An 11,422-nucleotide genomic window follows, 5' to 3' on the forward strand; every position below is an offset into this window, starting at 1 on the left:
TGGGATTCGCCAATCATAGCAAACAAGAGACATAAATGGAGATCTCTGACTTGAGAATTCCTTTTAAAAAACTCAGAATAAAGATTTTATTTTCTGGTTTTCTTCCAGAAAAGGTGTTTTTTAAGAAAAAAAAAGGAAAAAAAATTTAAAAAATCAAGTTGATATATGCAGATAGTCATTTGTATTATTTTACTGTGTGTTATTTATGGCCTGTTCATTTATTGGGACTAAATTCTCAAATCTATTAAATTTGCACTGCAGGTTTACTTATAATCATACTGACCCTGTTGCTCTTGCAGAAATTGAAAATGTGGAATAATGTAACCTAAATCTTTAGAAGTTATTAAGTTCCACCAAAGATTTACCTTCTTAAGCTTAGCCTCAAGAATACAGTTCATTTATTAATATCTGCAAATACTTCATTCTTTTCTCCAGTTTGAGGACAACACTCTCATTGCAAAACAAAACTTCAGTCTAACACAAAATCCAAAGGCATTCATTCCATTTCTCTGGCCCTGAGATCACCCTACCGTCCCTCCCCCAAAATCTCTCATTGTAAAGTATGTCTTTTGCAAATCTATGGCTTTGGGATTATGTGACTCAGTTGGAGAAACACATTCTTTCTTGGCCATGAAAGCTGGGCATAAATCACACAGAGGGGAGTTTATGCAAAACCATGAAGTTAAAGATTAACACTCCTTACCGAGGAGTGCATCATGGGAGATGTAACAACACTTGCTGTCTCTTTAATCTCAATGAAAACAAAAATGCTATGTCTGAGAGGCAAAGGCAGTCACTACACAATCTACAGAATAGCCATCAGATAGTTTTGCATGAACTCAGCACATAGTAGTATAATTTCAGTCATATATCTCTTCCATCAGAACCTAAAAAGAAAAAAATTCAACATGAATCAGAAAATCTCTTTTCAAATTTAAATTGAATTTAGTATATGTGCTTACTTTGGCAGCACATATACTAAAATTGAAACAATACAGAGATTAGAACAGATCCTGTGCAAAGATGACATGCAAATTTGTGAAGCATTCCATACTTTTTTAAAAAAGTGAAATTAGTCAAATATCAACAGAGCTTTCCTTTTGAGATATAGTGCCTGGGCTAGATTCTTGACTGTTTTCATGAATGATGTAGTCCATTTTTGATTGTTACTGGTGAAGTCTTACTGAGTGAGATCCTTCAAAAACTTTAGATGCTCTCTTGCCCAAACATATCCTCCATTCTTGTCCAATACTATGTAGTTAATATGGTTTTGTAACAACAATTTTGTTTTATTTTCAACATCTTTGAAAATTTTATCAAGACGAGTTGACTGGCAATACTGGTATGGATCTATTTTTAGCCTCATCCAAAATAATAATAATAATAATAATAATAATAATAATAATAATAATAATAATAATAGTCTTTTCTACCCCTGACCTCCACAACACTTACTATGCTGTCTTGGGGTTATCCCCGGGCAACTTAGCCTTCTGCTTTGATCTAGAACCTGTTCCATGATATCACTTTGCTTTCTATTTATCTATCACCTATCTATCTATCTATCTATCTATCTATCTATCTATCTATCTATCTATCTATCTATTATCTATCTATCTATCTATCTATCTATTATCTATCTATCATCTATCTATTTATCTATCTTCAGAGTTGACAGAGTTGAGTGCAGCTTGATCTCTACATATGTCTGATTAAAGGGTGGATGAGTGAGTGACAAAATGAATGGGACATGAGCATTGCACTGCAGGAGCTAAAGAAAATTCCAAAAACATCTATAGGGTTTACCAAAGGTGAAAATCAGACAATAATGGAAAACTTTGGGCTTTTCATGTTTCAGGGAATAATAACAAGAGAGAGCCCAACCAGCTAAGAAATGTGCTTGAGAGGGGATGTGTGCCCAACTCACAGTTCTTACAAATTTATGGTTTTTAAAAGATATCTCTGGTAATTTTCCAAAACAAACAAACAAACAAACAAACAAACAAACAAACGATTCAAGTACTACATGTTAAAGAAATTTCTGTCTATCTAGGGAGAGCAGGTGAATACCTTCAAAATGTCATCAAAATACTAAGTGACCCAGGGAAGAAAGTACTGGCTGTTTTGTATCTTTGTTAAAGCAACCTGTGAAAAGAAGTCTTTGAAACCATTGTTAATCTTTTGTAGAGATATGAAGGAACATTTGCCAGGTAAAGCACAGTGTTTCTGTTTGAAAGGATTTGGTAAGATAATTCTGTGTCTACTATGTTTTTAGTTTGCATTTTTCATAAAGACAGTGCATTCTAAACTCATCTTCTTTTCTTTTTTGTCACCTAGCAAGAGGTAGAACTTAGTAACTCACTCATGTCTAGAAAATGCCTCAGACTTGAGATTTATACATTTTATGTTTAATTATTTCATACTCAAGTTGATCTGTATGTTCTTGCATTTCTTCTGCTTGATTTTATTGTTATTTCTAATAGATGTTATCTTATTATTTGACCATGTGCCTGTAAGTTGACACAAATGTATTTGAAGTAAAGAAGTAAAATAATAGAAAAATTTTATAAGAAAAACAATAAGCAAAATATTTCATAACCACTGTGACATGGCCACTCACCATAAACAATCCATTCACAAAAAAATGTCAGATTTGACCATACAATGTAAACATCATTCTTGCTCACACTAAGCTCAAGAATAAAAGTTAGACTGAGTCAGAACAATGGACTTGAACTCAGAAGAACCAGGAAAGCAAAATTACAGAGAAAAAAGTACAGAACGAAAAGTTAGATGAATCTAGTTGACAATCTTTGCTATTACTTTCTGTTAACTTTTGATTTCCGTTTTCTCGTGTTGCAAGAAATAACATGATGCTTTGCTAGCCTCACAAAGCTGGTACTGAAGATGGATGAGTTTTCTGGAACAAAAAAAATAATACATTACTGTACTGAGGTAGAAAACCACACCCCAGTTATTATTTGGTCCTTTCAGTGAAATTTCTCAATGAGTAATACCATTTTCTTTCAGTTATGTTTATGACAGGGGAAATATGGCCATTACATAAATGTACCTTACACTTTTTGGATGATCTCTCAGATTGCTACTGAAGTTGGTGAGTTCCTCCTTTTTGGAGCCAAATGGGTGCATTAGTCAGCTGCCAGCAGCTACCACCCTATGCACAGAAGGCCCCTCTGTCTATCAGCCTTGGGATTTGGCCACATGGCCACAGGAGCAGCCAGGGAGGAGGAAAGGGTGGAGTGAGGCCAAAATCCAAGCCAGGCATTGCAGCTTCAATCCTTCACTAGCTAGTGAGGTCATTTTCCATACGGTCTCTGTTTCCACTACAGTCAATGTTTCTTAAAAGTTGAGCACAACCGGATTCATCAGATGAGGGCCTCCAGGTCAGTGAAATAGTATTTGCCATGCTGACGCTGTTAATTTCAACTGTAATTCTTGTCAGTGTGAGAATGAATGTTGAGACCAAGGTTACCCTTTGCCCTTCATATTTATTAGCTTCATATGCACAGAGAAGACAAACCCAGGATCCAGAGAAGTTATGCCATAAAATGTAAGATGCAGAAGGCATGTTCAGAATTTGCTTGGGTAGTATCGATGTTCTACCATGGACACACTGTATGGCTTTGCTTCAAAATTCTTTTTTATTTATTACAATTTATTCATTTTGTATCCCAGCTGTAGCCCCTCCCCTACCCCACTTCGAATCCTGCCCTTCTTCCTTCTTCTCCTCCCATGACCCTCCCCAAGTCCACTGATAGGGGAGTTCCTTCTCTCCTTCCATCTGACCCTCGCCTATCAGGTCTCATCAGGACTGGTTGCATTTTCTTCCTCTGTGGCCTGGTAAGGCTGATCCTCCCTTCTAGGGAGGTGATCAAAGAGCCAGCCACTGAGTTTATGTCAGAGACAGTCCCTGTTCTCCTTACTAGAGGACCCTTTATGACACTGACCTGCCATGGGCTACATCTGTGTAGGGGTTCTAGGTTAGCTCCATGCATGGTCCTTAGCTGCAGTATCAGTCTCACAAAAGACCCCTGTGCCCAGAATTTTCGGTTCTGTTGGTCTCCTAGTGGAGCTCCTGTCCCCTCCAGGTCTTTCATCTCCCCCTTTTTTCATAAGATTCCCTGCACTCTGCCCAAAGTTTGGCAATAAGTCTCAGCATCTGCTTCAATACCCTGCTAGGTAGAGTCTTTAAGAGGCCCTCTGGGAAGGCTCTGTCCTATTCCCTGTTTTCTGTTTTTTTCTGTCTTCCAGTGTCTATTTCATTTGCCTTCCCGAATGAGGACTGAGCGTCTTACCCAGGGTCCTCCTTCTTGCTTAGCTTATTTTAGTGTATAGATTTTAGTATGTTTATCCTATATTATATGTCTAATATCCACTTATAAGTGAGTATATACCATGTGTGTCTTTCTGCTTCTGGGATACCTAACTCTGGATGATCTTTTCTAGTTCCCACCATTTGCCTGCAAATTTCATGATTTCCTTGTTCTTAATTGCTGAGTAGTATTCTGTTGTGTAAACGTACAATTTCTGTATCCATGCCTCAGTTGAGGGACATCTAGGTTGTTTCCAGATTCTGGCTATTAAGAATAAAGCTGCTTGTGGCGTTCCTGTCCCCTCCAGTTCTTACTATTTCGCACTTCTTACGTAAAATTCCATTCACTCTGTCCATCAGTTGTCCATCAGGCTCAGCATCTGCTTTGACAGTCTATACTGCAAAGGCTTTCAGAGGCCCTCTGTGTCAGGTTCCAAGGTTTGATGTAGCCCATGGCAGTTCAGTGTCCAAGTGGGTTACATAGTAATGAGAAGAAGGACTGCCTCTGACATAATCTGATTGGCCTGCTCTTTGATCACCTCCCCCTGAGGGGGAAGCAGCCTTACCAGGCCACAGTAGAGGACAATGCAGCCACTTTTGATGAGAACTGATAGACTAAGATCAGAAAGGAGAGGAGAACCTCCCCTATCAGTGGACTTGGGGAGTGGCATGCATGCAAAAAGGAGAGGGAGGGTGGGATCGGGAGGGGAGGAGGGAGGGGCTTATGGGGGGATACAAAATGAATAAAGTGTAAGTGATAAAAAATTAAAAAATAAAAATAAAAAAATAAAATTAAAATTAAAAAAATAAGTAAAACAAAAAAAACAAACAAAAAAAATAAAAAAAGAATAAAGCTGCTACAACATGGTTGAGCAAATGTCCTTGTTATATGCCTGAGCATATTTTGTATATATGCAAAAGCATATTGAATACATGCCTCCCTCCTCTAAACATAGATACTACTATAAGCCCATTGATAAAGTATGATCATTTCTTGAATCACTGGATTCAAATTATTGGGTGTCCTTTTTGATAAAACAAAACAAAAAAAAGACTTTGACCTTTATTCCATTTAGTATACAAAGTGATTACTATAAAAATTGATAAATGTAAAATGTAGAACAATAACTCACTTAAATCTTAATAAAGAAGTAAATATATCATAGAATTATGGAGAAGAAAATTCTATCAAATCAATGGATATATTAAAAAATTGGATATACATTCAGAGAAGAGTGAAAACTTACCTACTCTCTTCTTTAAAATCAACTCAAAACAGATTAAAGACTTAGAAATAAAACCTGAAATTTTAAATTAGAACACAAATGAGGAGTAAAATCACTGATTTTTGGAAAACATTTGGATATTACACAAAAATATAAACAAAAAATGGTAAATTATATTACAGTAAGCTAAGAAAATTTCTGCATAATAAAATGATATATTGGTAGATTCAAAATACAATATGTGAATTAGGGAAAGTATCTACAGATTGTGTCTTTCTTAAAACCATCCTCATTCACTTTGGGAAAGCCAAACACCTATCTGTGTTCAGGATTATAGAAGGTATTCAGAGATAGGAACTTCCCTGTGGTAGCTTTCATCTAACGTCTACATATGCTCCATGAGTTTAAATGATGCTCACATAGGAGATCTTCTATGCTTGGAGGTTTTGTCTAACCAGTTCATGTTAAATTAATAAACCCTAGGGTTATAGTGTCAGGATGTGGAACTGCTGGCACAAGGACTGGCTCGCTAGACTGGGAGGAGTGAGCTTATATCAGAGACTCAAAGGAGCTCATTTGGGTCTCCTAATCCATGAGCACTCATCACAATGGTACTGTCTATAAATATGAAAGTATGCCCTGTAAAGACACAGATCACCTTGTAGCCACATTTCCTAGCCTCTAAATCACTGAAAACAAAATTCTGGTTTTTAAGCCTCCTAGGCCTTTTGTTACTGTAGTCCAACTGGAGGAAGGCAAAATTTCTCTTATATGTAGATAAAACGATGAGGGCTCTGCAATGCATGCTGGCTGAAGGAGAACTGCAGAGAGCCCAAGAACTCTAAATTTCTGCAGATGGATGAGGAAGTACAAACACTACTCACAAGGAGTGCACACAGCTAGAGGCAGTAAAGTTAAAAATTAACCCACCCAACATGCACTGCTCAAAGGTCTTGCTGGCCAAGAGTGCAGGCCACTGATCTCAGTGGGAAAGGTTTCTGAAAATGGGCATGATTTAAAAGAAACATCCCCTTTTAGAATTATACAGAAGTGAGTATGATTCCTACCTCTCTGTGTAAATCTTTCTGCTCAGGAATTATAAAAGTCCTTAAACTTTTCCAGTTTTCTCCTTGGTGTAACACAGATAGCTACGTGGGATTTTTATTATTTTTTTCTTTTGGATAATTAAAAGAAGCACAATATGAAAAATTTCAATGGCATAGTATGGGTTGAATAAATAATGGTGCTCGTATTTTCCTGTCCTTACTGGGGTACAAAGCTTTCCCTGTTTGGATGCATTTCTAGTCCATGTAGCCCTGGGAAAATCCAGCTGTATTTAGAAACCTGGTCATATACAAATGAGGTGAACAGGAACATGAAACAGGCACTGTTCTCTAAGGAGAGACTAGGATGTGTTCAGATCTATACAACAGAAGACCAACTCTTCTTGTTACACCCTTTCTATAGCCAGGACCCATGGGCTACTTGAGTGGGTTCTTGAAAGGGTAACTTTTGTCTCTCCTTGCAGATAAAGCTTCTAGAAATACCATCACAAACAGCCTCAACCATGGGACACGTTGGATCCTGAGGCATCACCATCCTCAGAGACTCTGTCTCCTATCAACTTTCAGTCAGAATCTGCTTTTGCAAAGCAGCTCATCGCCCTTCCAAGAGTCTGGGCTGGTACATGGGCAGGCATGTGGAGTCAGAGGTGTGGGTGGGTTGCACTTCCGTCAAACATGCAACTTCAAAGTCTCTGAGGGTGTCATCTGGCATGGAAACGAGTCAGGAACAAGTGGAACTGTGCTGGAATTTCCAGTTATAAAAGGTCCCATTCAGAGCTTCATGCTCTATTACACAAGAAGAGAACAAGGAGATGTTTTATGCCATTAAGAGCCCTTGAGCATGAAATAAAGGGACATAACTTTCTGCTTTGTCTTTCAAGTTTTGAAGCCTGTTCTGTGTGATGCTAGGCTATAAAAATAAACAACAGTTCATGCTACTCTACCTTGGCAGAAGGTTCGCTTTTGGAAGTCATGGGAGTGCTGCATTTTGGGCTGGGTGTCCTCAAGGGCCAAGACATAACTTTAATATAGATGTTGAAGGATCTGCATATTGAAGATATGAACTGAAGACTCTGCTTTTCCTTATGAGAATATGAAATCTGGGGTACTGGAGAGATGGATGGCTCGGTGGTTAAGAGAGTGGATCGCTCTTACAGGGGACCAACTTTCAATTCCAGGGACCCATGCTATGTGACCCACAGCAACCTTTAACTCTAACTCAGGGACTGCCAGAGCGGTGGCATTCAACATCTCTAGCCACTGTGTGCACTTGCACTCACATGTACAAACCCGTACACAGACACATCATTAAGAATAATAAAAATAAATGCTAAAAATATGAAGTCTGACACTCATTTCCTATGCGCCATGGCTGAGGTTATATCTGAATAATTAACTGAATCACTAATTAGCCCCAAGTCATCCCCGCTTATTTACTTCTCCATTGATCAACTCACTCCAGTGTTCTGTAGTCACATGAGAGACCACCACTTTTTGAGAGGATATTGAGAAAAATTTCATAATTGTCTGAACTCACAGTGTCATCTTCTCTGCCAAATTGTCAGCCGGCAGGGCAAAATGCAAAATGGATAAATAAGAACAAAATATATATATATATATATAAATATATAATATATATAATATATTATATATATAATATATATTATATAAAATGGAACACTCTTCAGAGGAGTCTTACATGATGAGGGAACAGAAACTCAGAGAGAGTGTCTAAGATTCAATAAATTCTGACACTCACCCATCAGACTCTCTTATATTCCTCTGTTCAGTCTTTGATAGTTCTGTTTAAACAACACTGTATCCAGCACAATTCTCTTCTGCTATAGTGAAAGAGACCCTGATGCATGCATGTGAATCACCAGGCTATTCCAAAGCATCTGAACAGAGATTTGCAAATATCACCTTTAAATGATTGAGAATACATACTAAGTATGTACCTGCTGATGAGTATCCAAAGATAATGATGTCCCAAGAACCTATTACCCTATACTCTGCTTCTGATATGTAAAGTTCACAGGATGAACTTTTGGAAGCATAAATGCAGGTAACACAGAAAAAAAAGTTTTATTATAACATTCAGTGTGTGTGTGTGTGTGTGTGTGTGTGTGTGTGTGTGTGTGTGTATCTCTGTGTGTGTGTTAAGTATGCGTATATTATGGTGCATGTGTGGAGGTTGGAGAAATACTTTCAGAGCTTAGTTATTTCTGTCAACCATGTGGGTTTCATACATCAGACCCAAGTCACCAGGCTTGGCACCAAACGTTTTAACCCTTTATCCACTGAGCAATTCTACCAGCTCACACTGTATTTTTGAAGTGTAGAAACATTCAAGTTTCTATAACACAGTCTCCCCAGACAAAAAAAGGAGGTCTCTGCTCACAAGCCAACTCACACTGCAGACATCATGATGCCAAGAAATGTCACAATGAGAGCTTGTGTTTGGGAGGGGGGCGGAGTGCAGAAGCAAGGCAAACCTTAATCTAAAAGCATCACCATCCACAGGAAGGATGCCAGCTCCTCTCTCCTGTACATCCTCTGTGTGGATTAATCACCAGGCTCCCAGTAACCACAATGTGACCACTATTGTGTGGAGGCCTTCTCCCTGAAACAATGCAGTTCTGTGTGATTGTCTTTGGGAGGCGGTTGCAGCTTGAGGACAAAGTACTCAGTTCTGACTTCTTAGAACATGGCTAAGCTCAGTTGGGCAATCACAGATGTTCCAGGGGGAGGGCTCACATTCTTGCTGTGGGGCACCCCAGGGACACACACTGAAAGGTGAGGAAGTCCAAAGCCAGCTCACAAGGCTCATCACAGATCAGTTGACCTATTACTGAAACAAAGTGTCACCCTTTCAGGTCCTCAGTGGGAGCTTCCCCTTAAAAGCTATACTAGGTACATAATGTCGGGAGTCTCCACTCTGTAAATAACCGAGGTGAAATCGTGTCTGTTCGTCTACCTGGGTAGAGTCCTGGAATGTAGTAGCACTGCCCCAGGGGCCACAGTGTTGTGTACAGAACAAGGTTGTTATTTCTAGAAGAATGTGTCTGTCTCCCTGAGCCCCAGGCTTGCCCCATCCCCACCTCCATATATAAGGATAGCAACCAAGAGTTCTTAAAATAATAAAAGGTTGGTGAGGCCTCTACACAAACCTCAGGATTACAGTTCATTTCTACTTGACTGAACAAGCCTTGGGCCACAGAACAGGAAAGCCCTCTAACCACTATATCTTGGCATCCCTTAGAATAATTGTCTGCCCCAAAGCTTTGCTTCTTGGAGATAGATAGTATTCTAGAAGTAGTGAAATTCAAGGGGATCCTAGGATCTGGAGTTGAGCCATCTTACCTCACCTTCTTTAGTGACTATCACATGCTGGAGAGATGGGGACTCACTTCTGTGGACATGATTTTGTTTCCCAGACTCCTTCCATTTAGAAATAACTTTTCCTTTCCTTATAGCTTCCAGCAGGGCAACTCTTCCAGGCAAAGTTAGGGTAGGAACCGACTGTTAGCATCCCTCTCCTGGACTTCTAGGATGATATAGGGGAAGAGGATATATGATGAACCTATTATTAACATAGTAATCCTAGGGCATTTCCAAGACTTTGTGCCTCCATGGAAACTTGTCTAGGTTCAACAGTTTCTTTGGTCATCTCTACATGTGTCCATGCATAAGGACAAAATGAAAAGACAATAATGACACTCAAGACATGTGGTGTTCCTCACTCTGAGCACCTGATGAGGGCTGCCATTTCCTCTTTGATGTATTCATTCAAATGTAATGAGTCAAGACTCCTATGCAAGATGAATAGGAACCTGTTCATGCCCATGGGGAGTTTCCAGCATGTGGAAGAGGTGATTTGGGAAACTCGCACAATGAACTCACAGAAGATTCAAGGGATAGCAGGAGCCTTGAGCCACAGTCTGAATCAAGTCAGAAGGCAGGCTTCACTGGAAGGCATTCATGGAAGATGAAATAATTGACAACTCTAAGAAAGAGAAAAAGGAGGGATGTTTCCAGACAAGTAGAAGATGGATATCTTTTTTCCAGGTTGGTCCTCTTCTTCCTCTTATTACTGAATCTACCACATTACCAGTGGATTAAAATAATGTACATTTGTCAATAGAGTCTAGGACTTACCAAAATGAAGTCTCTTGAGGCTGTGGTCAAAGAGATGTGATGCTGCATTTCTTCCAGGGGATTTGTGGAAGAATTTATTTCCTTGGCTTCTCCAGATTCTGTAGGTGACTTAGACCCTGGGTCAGCTGCTATGTCCATCTAATCCCTGCTCTCATTGTCCCATCCTATTTGGTTCTCACTTACCTACATACCTTTCCACTTAAGAGGACCTGTGTGGTTCCATTAGACTTCTTAGAGAATCTTCTTCACCTCAAGATCTTTAACTGAACTGGACCTTCTGTGTTTTTCTTGGTGTAGTCACAGAGTCTCAGGATTAGGACATGCACATCTCTGTAGAGTGAGAGAAGGGATCATTCTGGCTGCTACACCATCTATTGCCCTAGACTTATCTGCCTATAATATCAGTTGGATAGGAGAAGGCCTCAAAAAATGTGTCTACCTCTGACCATGACAAAAGGAAAGAAAAAAGAACAAAAGAAAACACTTGTCCATAAACCAGAGTCTGGTATTCCAGGTCTGGAGCTCACAACATGACTAGCCATTTTTGGAAGTGACTTGTCAGTTCAAGTGGCCTTGTTCTAATGCCCAGCCATGCATGCATGTTCTTACCAGCATTTCTGTAGAGTGCTGACCTGTACAGA

At 39.2% G+C, this 11,422-nt stretch overlaps 1 non-coding gene across 1 annotated transcript; it reads left to right on the plus strand.

The window, feature by feature from the left end:
- Positions 1–954: 954 nt before the first annotated feature.
- Positions 955–1,058, plus strand: LOC129691603 (U6 spliceosomal RNA). The gene has a single exon (XR_008722508.1). It is a non-coding gene; the product is annotated as a U6 spliceosomal RNA (small nuclear RNA).
- The last annotated feature ends 10,364 nt before the right edge of the window (positions 1,059–11,422 follow it).

This window comes from Psammomys obesus, unplaced genomic scaffold (assembly GCF_907164565.1).
Source record: "Psammomys obesus unplaced genomic scaffold, mPsaObe1.curated_primary_1811, whole genome shotgun sequence".
Lineage (NCBI taxonomy): Eukaryota > Metazoa > Chordata > Mammalia > Rodentia > Muridae > Psammomys > Psammomys obesus.